Raw genomic sequence first — 12,770 nt, 5'->3', positions numbered from 1 at the left:
TTCCAGTCCTAGCCCTGCTACCAATCGGTCTGGTCACTTCTCTCTGGTCCTGGTGTGGCCAACAGTTATGCACGAGGGTGAGGCATAAAAACACAGATGTCAGGCAAGCTCCAGCATCCAAAATACATAGAAATTAAAAAGCATTAAGGTGATATCAAGGAATGTATGCCATCAACCAGAAAAGTAACTGAAGTATTCCTTTTCCCATTCTTAAGAAATCAAAAGTGGAAGCAAAAAATTGAGCAATCAGCCTACCAAGTTGACTGGGGCAACAGAATACACTCACGGATTCTGTTCACAACAGCGGGGGTGACAGACCAAAAGGAGAACGGCACAGCGTCCCTCTCTCCTCTGTCCACTCATGCAACCAGCACGTGAGTGCGTCCACATGCAGCTCCCAGTCTCCTGTTACACTGACGCCAGCGTCCACTCACCACAAGCCTACTAAGTGCCACATGTGCTAGGATGCTCCCTCATCTCATCACCATAGACGTCCCTGCTGGAGGTGAGTATGTGACAGACGAAAATCACGGAGGCCTAGGGAGGTTGAGACCCACATTCCCACTGCAGTGAGGGTGTGTTTGAGAGGGACCCCACGGCTGGGCCCTCCATGCCGCTCTCCTCAGTAATCACTCCCAGACCAGAGCAGTGAGGGAGAATTTTCTTCCTCTTACTATTTTCAGCCCCTTGGCTGACCCACCGTTCCCCAGAAAGCTATCGAGTTCTGGCAGCTCTGAGGCCACAAAGCCATAAACGCACGGGACACACAGCCCATCTGTCTCTAACGGGTCTTTTACTTGTCATGCTCGTCATTTCAAAGAGCAGATGGGTTAAGAAAGACTTGGCAAGTTACCACGAAATGACCCCTCCACTCCTTCCTGGGGGAAGGCTGACTAGTTAGCAGTCAGGCTGCCTTTCTTCCCCCACTCCCTGCATTCCTGTCCCTAAGGAGCCACAGACAATCCCACCAAATAGAGGCAGGAGACAGCCTCCTCCTTCCTACAGCTGGAGGGGGGAAGGGTCCTCTCGGGCCTTTCTAACTGCATGAAAACCAAACTGTGAGCTGTACTGACCCGGGCCTCACCCATGTTGCAGTCACGTACAACACAGGTGCCCAGTGGTATCATCAGGCAGAACTACGAATGTGCTTTCCATCGTTTTCATACAATGATTCCAGAACCGTTATCCACACAGTTCCACTTCTCACACATACGACGTACTTCACGGATTACACAGCATGTTCACCATGCCCCTCATCTGCTCCTCCCAGTAGCCTTGTGTGATCCCTTGAGTATGTTTTCCCATCTCCATTTCTTAAGAAATGGAGTTTCTGAGGTTATGAAATCAAAACTTTCCCAAGAACATCCAGCTAGTGTTAGAACCAGGATATGAGGGCTTCTGATTCTAGAACTGGTATTTGTGCCACTATTCCACATGGGCCCCTCCAGGGATTTCTGCCTGATCTTAAAATGCAGACAGCAAATCCGTCTCTCTACAGTCCTGGGGTTCCCTATAGACAAGAAGTCAAACTTCTAACAGAAAGCTTATACTTATTTGGAAGGCTACCTGGGATATTTCTTTTAAGTTAGTTTGTTCATGTTTTGGAAAGATTGCTCCAATGGCAATGCGGGGCATGAAGTGTAGAAAGGATTCCATGATGAGTCAGAGAAACAATTCGGTGGCTCTTACAACGGTTCAAATGAGGCATGAGGAGCAAGCAGAAAGGACAGAGGGAAAATGCATTGGAAAGAAATGCAAAATGAAATCCACTCAGACCCAGGATGGAAAAAAGGGGAGTAAACATAATGGTGGTTTCTAGTTTGAAAGACTGATGAACACGGATGTCATTAACTACTGCAGAGTGGTATCTGGGGCCTGGGTGCACCAGTTTGTTTAACCATTCACCTGCTGAGCAGTCTCCAGGTTGTTTCCAGTTTCTAGCCTTTATAAATAATGCTGCTATGAACAGATACATATAGGCTTTTGTGTCAACATAAGTCTTCATTTCTCTGGGATAACTGCCCATGAATGTGAGTGCTGCCTCCTATGGCAATTGCACATTGAGTTTTTTAAGAAACTGTCAAGCTGTTTTCCAGAATGGCTGTACCGTCTTCCATTCCCACCAGCCAAGTGTGAGTGATCCCATTTCCCTGCGTCCTCAGCAGCATTGGTCTTGTTACTACTTTTTATTTTAGGCATTCTGATAGGTGTATAGTGACGTGGCTTTAGTGTGCATTTTTCTGATTGCTCATGATGTTGAACAGCTTTTCATGTGCTTATATGTTATCTGAAATGTCTCTTCAGGTCTTTTATTCATTTTCAAACTAGATGATTCGGTTTCACTGCTGAATTTTGATAGTTCTTTATATATTATAGATATGAGTCCTTTATCACACATGTGGTTTGCAAATAGTTTCTCCCAGTCTCTAGCTCCTCTTTTCATCTTTATTTTGCATTTTACATTTTAGTCCATGATCCATTTTGAGTTAATTTTTGTACGAGGTATGAGGTTTAGAGCAGAGTTCAGGTTTTTTTCCTATGAATAATCAGGTAGCCAGTAACTTTTTTTAAGAGACAAGGTCTCACTCTGTCACCCAGGCTGGAATGCAATGACAAGATCAGAGCTCACTGCAGCCTTGACTCCTGGGCTCAAGTTATCCTCCCGCCTCAGCCTCCTGGAGTAGCTGGGACCACAGGCAGGTGCCACCATGACCAGTTAATTTTTTTAGTTTTTGTAGAGATAGGGTCTTGTGCCATGTTACCCAGGCTGGTGTGGAACTCCTAGGCTCAAGTCATCATCCCACTTATATGGGCCAGGCAGTGGCACACGCCTGTAATCACAGCACTTTGGGAGGATGAAGCAGGAGAATCACTTGAATCCAGGAATCCCAGACCAGCCTGAGCAACAGAGGGAGGCCCTGTCTCTGCAAAAAATTTTAAACATTAGCTGGGCATGGTGTTGTACACCTGTGGTCCCAGCTACTTGGGAGGCTGAGGTGGGAGGATCTCTCAAGCCTATGAGGCTGAGGCTGCAGTGAGCCATGATCGCACCACTACACTCCAGCCTGGGAGAAAGTGAGACCCTGTCTCAAAAAAAAAAAAAAAAAAAAGAAAAGAAAAGAAAAGCTAGAGCATCACCCATATTAAAGACAGGTATTGTCTTTTTGATAATTTAATTACAGTTATATAATGGACATGTAAAATATCCAGTTTGGAAGTTTGAAAAATACATAACTTTAAGTATTCTTACCTTAAAATTCTGATTCCTACCTAAGATTATCTCATACTGTTTACATAAGTATCACAATGCCGGGACAACAACTAAAAATGTGTACGAGGGAGAAAACTGAGCATGTATGCCTATTAATTAAGGTATATTCCCCCTTATTACATAAAAAGGTCATCACGGCAAATCCCTGTGACTGTATCTAAGGCAAGCCTACAGTTTTACTTCTCTGTATTATAAAATGCAAGGCTAAAATTCAAATACTAAACATTTCCTGAAGCCAAGGGTAGTTTACTTAAAATAAATGCCTAGGGTCTATATAAAAAATATGAAAAAGCTAGCTACTTCATAGCCATTCCAATCTAAGTTCAGTTTTTTCTTTTTTAATTGACACATAATTGCGTACTGTACATATGTATGTAGTACACATGGTGATGTTATAATACATGTATTGTAAGTGATCAGCATAATTAGCATATCCACCATCTGAAACATTTATCATTTCTTTGTGTTGGTAACGTTCAATACCCTTCCTCCAGTTATCTGGAACTATATATATATATATATTTTTTTTTTGAGACAAAGTCTTCCTCTGTTGCCCAGGCTACAGGGCAGTGGTGTGATCACAGCTCACTGCAACATCTGCTTCCCAGGTTCAAGCTATTCTCCTGCCTCGGCCTCCCTGGTAGCTGGGATTACACAGGCACTCACCACTATGCCCAGCTAATTTTTGTATTTTTAGTAGAGACGGGGTTTCACCACGTTGGCCAGGCTTGTCTCAAACTCCTGACCTCAGGTGATCCACCCACCTCAGCCTCCCAAAGTGCTAGGATTACAGGCATGAGCCACCGCTCCCAGTCTGAAACTATATATTCTTGTTAACTATAGTCATCCTATGTTATAGAACACTAGAACTTATTCCTATCCAGCTATAATTTTGTATCCTTTAACAAATTTCTCCCTATCTCCCTCTTCCCCCACCCTTCTCACCCTCTAGGATCTTCTGTCTACTTTCAACTTCCATGAGATCCACTCTTTTTTGCCTTCCACATAAGAGAACATGTGCTGTGTAACTTTCTGTCCCTGGTTTATTTCATAATATCTTCCAGTTCCATCCACGTTGCTGAGAATAACAGGACTTCATCCTGTGTTATGGCTGAATAGTATGCTACTGTGTATAAAGACCACATTTTCTCTATCCATCATCTGCTGTTGGACACCGAGGCTGATTCCGTATCTTGGCTATGGTGAACAGTGCTGTAGGAAACGGAGGTGTGGATGCCCCTCCGACACTGATTTCCTTTTCTTTGGGTATCTACACTGTAATGGGACTGCTGGATCACACTGTAATTTCATTTGCAGTTTTCTGAGGAGCCTCCATACTGTTTGCCATAGTGGGTGCCTTAGCTTACTCTTACTCTTTCTCTTTTTTCCCTTCGAGACAGAGTCTCACTGTTGCCCAGGCTGGAGTATAGTAGTGTAATCTCGGCTTGCACACTGTAGCATCTGCCTCCCGGGTTCCAGTGGTTCTCATGCCTCAGCCACCTGAGTAGCTGGGATTACGGGCACCCGCCACTGCACCTGGCAAATTTTTGTATTTTTTAGTAGAGATGGGGGTTTCACCACATTGGCCAGGCTGGTCTTGAACTCCTGGCCTCAAGTGACCCACCCACCTCAGCCGCCCAACAGTGCTGGGATTACAGGTGTGATCCACCGCTCCCAGCTAATTTTTGTGTTTTTAGTAGAGATGGGGTTTCACCATGTTGGCCAGGCTGGTTTCAAACTCCTGACCTCAGGTGATCTGCCCGCCTCCGCCTCCCAAAGTGCTGGGATGTCACCGTGCGCCCCGCGCCCAGCCAGCTGCTCTAGTGTACACCCCCCTAGAGTGTGTAAGAGCTCCCTTGTCTCCATATCCTCACCGGCACTTGTTATTTTTTGTCTTTTTGGTAATACTCATCCTGACAGGTGAGATGATACCTCACTGTGGTTTTGATTTGCATTTCTCTGATTATAAGTGATACTGAGCATTTTTCTCACATATTTTTTGGCCATTTGTATGTCTTCTTTAAACAAATGTCTGTTCTGTTGGGTGTGGTGACACAAACCTGTAAGCCCAGTACTCAGAACGCTAAGGCAGGAGGACAGCTTGAGCCTAGACCAGCCTAGGCAGCATAGCGAAATCCTAGCTAAAAAAAAAAAAAAAAAAAAAAAAAAAAAGAAGAAGAAGTAGAAGAAAAAAGAAATAGCGTTGTCTGTTCAGCTTTTTGACCTCCAAAAATTAAGAGTCCATTTTGGAATCCGATGACCTGCCTGATTCAGAGACAATCTGTGTTTGGTTCTACTCTGCTACTTCCTATGTGACTTTGGGAAGTTCCCTTAGCCACTTTGAGCTCAACTTCCTCAACATTAACCAGGAATAAGTGCCACCTGCCTCTGCTGGTTAACGCTGAGGACTGAAAGGAGGACCTCCACAACGCCACTTGACAATGCCACCTGGCGGAAGCCCCTCAATGCGGGGCTGGTAGGATCATCTGAAGCTAAGTACAACTTTCCTTTCCACTTTCCCAGGCTCATTCTGCATACGATTAGCAAGGAATAGCGAATAAAGGAAACCAAAATACTTGCTTAATTTTTTATAAGAAATTTTTAAAAAGTGGGGGTGGTAGAAAAATAGGAGGGAGATGAGGGGAAGGAAAAGCAGCCGGTCACAAGTTCTAGTCCAGGGCTCATCCCTGGCCTCCTCACTCAGGCAATCACCAGTCCCCACCTCCTGGAGGGGGGGGTACTTTCTCGGCGGGCTTCACCCACATGGAAGGCACTGCCACAGGTGTTCAGAAACCAGGAGCACCTTGAAATGGGCAATGTGCTTTGGGTAGGAGACCTACAATTTCCTCAAAGAAACCACGGCACAAAAGTGACCCACATAGGAGGTAACCAACGGCTGTAAATACTTGGTGGCAAAAACTGATGTCATACCTTCTGTACAGGAGACACACACCCAAATAAAACTTGCCAAAATAGCAGAGAAAAAAATACAGCAGACATCCAGTGCCATTCTGTTACAGAAATATTTATATCCCAAAGCCAGGAACCTCTCTGGAACACTGTTTATTTCCATGTTTCATGGAAGATGTTTGAGTGCACTCACGTGGGTCTCAACAAACTTCCAGTCTCTGTTCTAAACCCTGTGGCTCCTCAGCAAAACCCAAAAACAAGTATCAGTTTTCCTTCCAAATGGGAAATTTCCTGACCTAGCGAAACCAGCATCAAATCCACTTATTATGAGATAGCTGATTACAGGCGCAGCCCTCTAGTCCCAGGATGACTCCCCTCCTGCAGGAGCGGGAAGGATGGGCATAGCACTGGCCTGCCAGACCACATCTCCAGGCAGTTCGAAACCATTGCTGCTCAGGTGAACCATGATAAAAATCGAAACCAAGTATCTCTGAAAAGTGTACATGTCAAGAGCCACACCTCGAACCAGACTCAGCAGAAATGGACGTTGCAAGGTTTGTTCAGAGACCTCCTCTCCATGCCCCCTCTCCCCGGCACCTCCCTCCTTGCACTAGGGGCCCAGGGCCAATGGACCGCTCCCTTACCTCTAGCCCAGTGCATTTTCAGGAACAGCTCCCAGACTCTACCAGACCCTGAAATGTATTCACTGAATGCACTATTTCTTCAAATGATCATAAATCACCTGACTATAACAACAATTGTTTTAAAAGTGTTCTCTCTCTCTGTTGGGAATCGTGCCATGAGTTTGAGCAAGCAGCTTTGCTTCTCTCTACTGCAATCCTATCATTTGCAAAATGTTAACAATTACTGCGTTCACCCATAGCATTGTTGTAAAAAGCCTTAAGATCCACTTCATGTAGTCTGCCTGGAGCACAGACCCTGTCACATGGCAAACGTCCACTGAAGGTGAGTTGTCTGTAGCTATTAGTACCTAGCAGTCCAGCGAACAAAAGGAGTCGATCAGGTCTCATCGTATCACCATGAAAGGATGTCCATGTAGACTGCGCAGTGGGAGTAGGGGGACTCAGTGTTTATCAGGCACTATTTTGTGTTTTACAAAGTGTACATATATATTTGTAGGTACACTGGAAAAGATCTGGAAGGAAATACACCCAGTGTTAATAATGACTACCCCAAAGACACATTCATCCAAACACACAACAGAAAAACACTCACTATCTTTCTGTCTTCCATATCATTTGAACTATTTTCAATAAGCATCCATGGCTTTTGTAAAGTTTTTGAAAGGAATTTGTTTCAATTTTTTCCCGGAGAAACAAGCAAGAGGATGAAAAAGGTGGAAACAGAAGGTAAAATGGAATGGGACTCAATGGAATTGAGTCCAAGCCAGGCTCAGCAGGCACACGAACCACGCACCTCTCACTACAACTCAACACCAGCTCTCTCTTCTCTTGATCCGATGGCCAAAGACTTAGAGATTAAATGTTTATTGTGATCACATCAATCACACCACGGAGCTTGGAACCACCCTTCCAAACTCCTCTGGTTCTGTGTACCTGCCCGGGGCTGTTAGCTTTCCTCCTGTGTCTTTGGCTGGCCTGTAATCCCCTAGTGGTGGAAATGCACCCTGACACTTAGCCATCATCCCCACAACACTCAGCCCCGCATAGAGACCAGGGCAGTGATGTCCACTCGGACTGTGATTCTACTTATAAAGCAAAGGACTAGGGACCAGATGCGACTTGTCTTTGGTAACTCACCAGCTGTTGCTTGAACCAGAACAAACTCAGGTCTCCTGATGCCCAGAAAAGAACTAGTGCCTCTCCCACTAGAAAAGTGATGAAAATGTTTTGCTTGCTGTGAAAAGATGCACTCCTGGAGAAGATGGGTGCAAGTTCTCATGGAGGCACTCAGCCCAGATCACCAGGAAACAGGGCTGCCAGATGAGACACTCGGCCCAGATCACCAGGAAACAGGGCTGCCAGATGAGACACTCGGCCCAGATCACCAGGAAACAGGGCTACCAGATGAGACACTCGGCCCAGATCACCAGGAAACAGGGCTGCCAGATGAGACACGGGGCCCAGATCACCAGGAAACAGGGCTGCCGGATGAGACACTCGGCCCAGGTCACCAGGAAACAGGGCTGCCGGATGAGACACTCGGCCCAGGTCATTAGGAAACAGGGCTGCCGGATGAGACACTCCGCCCAGATCACCAGGAAACAGGGCTGCTGGATGAGACACTCGGCCCAGATCACCAGGAAACAGGGCTGCTGGATGAGACACTCGGCCCAGGTCACCAGGAAACGGGGCTGCCAGATGAGACATTCGGCCCAGGTCACTAGGAAACAGGGCTGCCGGATGAGACACTAAGCCCGTCCACCGGAAAGGAAATCTGGCTGGGCAGTGGAGGTAAATTCACACAGCCCAAGGACAGCAACAGCATGAACAAAACAAGAAATACCTGACTGGAAAGCCATAGCCTGGCTAGCAAATTCAAAACAGAGCCACAATCCTAGCAGCACACATCACTGCAACACAGAGCTTCAGTCAGTGTGCGCACACTTTAAGTAGAAATGTAAAATGTCCATGTTTTTGGAACAAGTGGGCTATTTTTGTGTGTATGTGATGTCAAAGAAAACAGCTGAGAAGAAACTGTTGGCAAGGAAATAGAAATAGGCGCCCTTACACATTGACAGTAAGATAACGGTATGGCCCTAACGGAAGGGAATCCGGCAACACCCATCAATATTTAAAATGCGCAGAACCCTGGATCCCACAATTCCATTTCTAGCAATGCATCCTATGAACATATTCACGCAAATATGCAAGAATTATGTACAACTCAGCATTGATTAATCCAAACGGTTGGGAACAACCTAAATACTTACCAGTGGGGAACTGGTGGAGAACCGTGTTTATCTTATGCCAACATCTGTGTTTTTAAAAACAAGACACATATGCTGGGCACAGTGGCTCATGCGTGTAATCCCAGCACTTTGAGAGGCTGAGGCAGGTGGATCACGAGGCCAAGATATCCAAACCATCCTGGCCAACATGGTGAAACCTCGTCTATACTGAAAACACAAAAATTATCTGGGCGTGGTGGAGCACATCTGTAGTCCCAGCTACACAGGAGGTTGAGGCAGGAGAATCGCTTGAACCCGGGAGGCGGAGGTTGCAGTGAGCCGAGATCACGCCATCCTGGTGACAGAGCAAGACTCTGCCTTGGAAAAACAAACAAACAAACAAAAACTGGCAACAGTGGTCACAGGGCAGTGATGGGAGTAGGACTGCCTTTCACTCTCCAGTACGTTTTGAGTGTCGCTCATATTACATATTCAAAATATATGACTACAGCAAATATTTTCAAAGTAACTATGAAAAACTGGGAAAATAATATCTAACACACAGAACTGCTGTATAATTAAAGGATGAAAAACAGGCACTATCAGAGTTCAAAGGAAGAAAGATTAATTCTAGCTTGGATGTCAGAGCGGGGATCATGTAAAGGAAGTGAGTATTTCAAGTCTTGAAGGATGGAGAAGATTTAAAGAGGCAGAAGTGTGGAGATGATGTCCCAGATGGAGATAAGAACATAGGCGAAGACGATGTCCCAGATGGAGATAAGAACATAGGCAAAGACGATATCCCAGATGGAGATAAGAACATAGGCGAAGACCATGGCCCAGATGGAGATAAGAACATAGGCGAAGACGATGAAGAGATGAGAAGGTATAAATTCTCAGGCTGGGCTTCAGAACAGGGCTTAGGCAACAAGCTGGAGTGCAAGGCTGATGGCGGGAATGGAACCACTGAAACCCAAACTTGCATATCACGCCCTGATCATGAGCCTTGAATGCCAAGCCAGGGAACCCGTCCTTGATCTTAACAATGAAAAATCACTGGGCCGGGTGTGGCGGCTCATGCCTGTAATCCAGTGCTTTGAGAGGCTGAGCGAAAGGACTGCTTGAGGCCAGGAGTTTGAAACCATTCTGGACAACACGGCAAGACTCTGTCCTTACAAAAAATTTAAAAATTAGCTAGGCAGGATAGCACACCTGTAGTCCCAGCTACTCAGGAGGCTGAGGCGGGAGGATCACTTGAGCCCAGGAATTTAGGGTTACAGTGAGCTGTCATGGCACGCCTGCATTCCAGCCTGAGCAACAGAGCAAGGGCATGTCTCAAAAATCAAATGAAATGAAATAAAATCACTACAAGTTTGTACAGACATAAAGTATAAAATCATACCATATATGATTTAATCCAGCTATATAATATAAATTAGAAGGGGAAAAGAGAAATTAGGAAGCTATTATAAGAAAACAAGACTCAACTAAGACATGAGCAAAGGCCCTGGGCTCACAGCGTTATCTTTATATAAAGAAATGAACTACCACATTTATTTTCATGGCATCACCAACTCAGATACAGGCTACAGTATTCTGGAACCATCTCTGTATCAGTCAAATCAGATGGCCATAATACCGTAGGCAAATACCATCAAAAACACCATAGGCTGTGTGGTTTAAACATTAGTTTATTTCTCACAGCTCTGGAGGCTGGAAGTCCAAGATCAAAGTGTCGGCCAACTAAGTTCCAGGACAGGGACCTCTTCCTGGCTTGCAGACAGCCACCTTTCTTCTTGTTTCCTCACACCAGGGCAGTGCAAGCTCTCTGCTTTCTCTTTTTATTTTTGAGAAAGTATCTCACTCTGTCACCAGGCTGGAGTGCAGTGGCACAATCTCAGCTCACTGCAACCTCCGACTGCCTGGTTCGAGCAACTCTCCTGCCTCAGCCTCCCGAGGAGCTGGGATTACAGGCACATGCCACCACACCCAACTAATTTTTGTATTTTTAGTAGAAACAGGATTTCAGGATGGTCTCAATCTCCTGACCTCGTGATCTGCCCACCTCGGACTCCCAAAGTGCTGGGATTACAGGTGTGAGCCACCACACCCGGCCTGGTTTCTCTTCTTCTAAGGGCACTAATCCTGTCAGACCAGGGCCCATGCTCATGACCTCATCTAACCCTAATCACCTCCCAAAGGTCCTACCCCCTAATACCATCACACAGGCAGTTAGAGCTCCAGTACAAGAATCTGGGGGAGACATAAACATTCAGTTTATAACAATGTCTTTTCAATCCTGTTGAAAAAAACAACCAAATGAGTAGGCGACAAAGTACCTTATATGTAAACAAGTCAGGACTTTTCATATTTCTGCTAACACATTTAGGTCAATTTAAAATGTCTGATAACAAGAGTCAGAAGCAGAGATAAATGAAAGTTAGTTACTCTGCATTTTAGGCCCACATTGAGCTGTCTTTCAATGACATTGTGGCACAAAGAACACTGCTTTCTATTCCTGGTTTTGCCACCAAAAAAGCTGGAACATTTCCCTGTATTTCCGTTTATCTCTAAAATCACTTGGTTGACTTAGCAGACCTCCAAGGTCCCTTCCATTCACAAATTCCACAAATAACTTCCTATCAACAGAGGCTACACAAATAAACTACACTGATGAAGGGGAAAGGTAACACTAGCAAACAATGAAATACACATAAGGTAAGACGTATAGAGAACTGGATCAACCACAAACTGGTGGACGATGAGCCGGCGGTGCATAAAAACACATTCCCTAACGATGGACAGAGAGGCAATGGCGCCGAGGTAGTATTGTTGAAGATTTCCTCTTTTAAATCTTCAAGATAAATAGCCCCATTGTTTATATTCATTGATTCAATGTGAATGTGAAAACTTCCTCCAGGGGACACAGACATCTAAAATCTTCCCAATGTATCCAATTTGTCACTTGATATTTTTACTGACAAGAAAAATGAGGGACTGAATATACAAACAGACCATGCCTGATCATATGTATAAAGACAGAACTCAGATCACAACCTGTAGCTGCCCACCCAGGAAACCAATCCCCTATCTACAGTCAACAGCCAGGAGGCCAGCCAGGCTAGCACATCAGACAGGAAGCCAGACTGCTCTCTCTCCACAACCCAGAAACTAAACCACAACTCTGTCCCAGGTGACCAGGACTTGACTCAAAACTGACAGCCACCCTAATTTTGGCCCAGTGTTTCCAGTTAGGATCATTCAGAGAAAGTCAAATATGCCCCTACCCAATCACATAGGACACCCCACTTCTGTACAGCCGCCTCCAACCCCCACAACAGCCTCCACTGGGGGCCGTTCTTTCCATTCTGAAGCTTCCTCACTCCTCATCCGCCACTCACTTGCATGTCAGTCTCTGCCACACGCAAGTGACGGTGCCGACTCTCTTGCCACAGCAACTCTGAGAAAGTCGCCTCTGCCTGTCTCATGTGGGCGGCTTTCCTTCATTTTCCCCAAAGAATAAGTCTTAAATGAGGGGCTTCTTTCTATATGGTCAAGTTATACAATTCAGAAGCCCAGCATGGCAGATTCCAAGCCTGGAAAGACCATACACCCCTCAGGTCCTCTTTCCACAAAACACAGCTTCCTTCAGTTCTTCAGTCACTCCCACCAACCAGGGAAGGAACCGCGTGTTATGGAAAGATCAAGGGCCTTGAA

At 45.5% G+C, this 12,770-nt stretch overlaps 1 pseudogene; it reads right to left on the bottom strand.

Annotated features, from left to right (window-relative positions):
• Positions 1 to 12,541, bottom strand: part of LOC135966717 (SH3 domain and tetratricopeptide repeat-containing protein 1-like) — a 49,933-nt pseudogene extending 37,392 nt beyond the window's left edge.
• Positions 12,542 to 12,770: the final 229 nt, after the last annotated feature.

This window comes from Macaca fascicularis, chromosome 13, assembly GCF_037993035.2.
Source record: "Macaca fascicularis isolate 582-1 chromosome 13, T2T-MFA8v1.1".
Lineage (NCBI taxonomy): Eukaryota > Metazoa > Chordata > Mammalia > Primates > Cercopithecidae > Macaca > Macaca fascicularis.
Note: the sequence above shows the minus strand (reverse complement) of the source record. Positions and strands in the feature narration are given on the sequence as shown.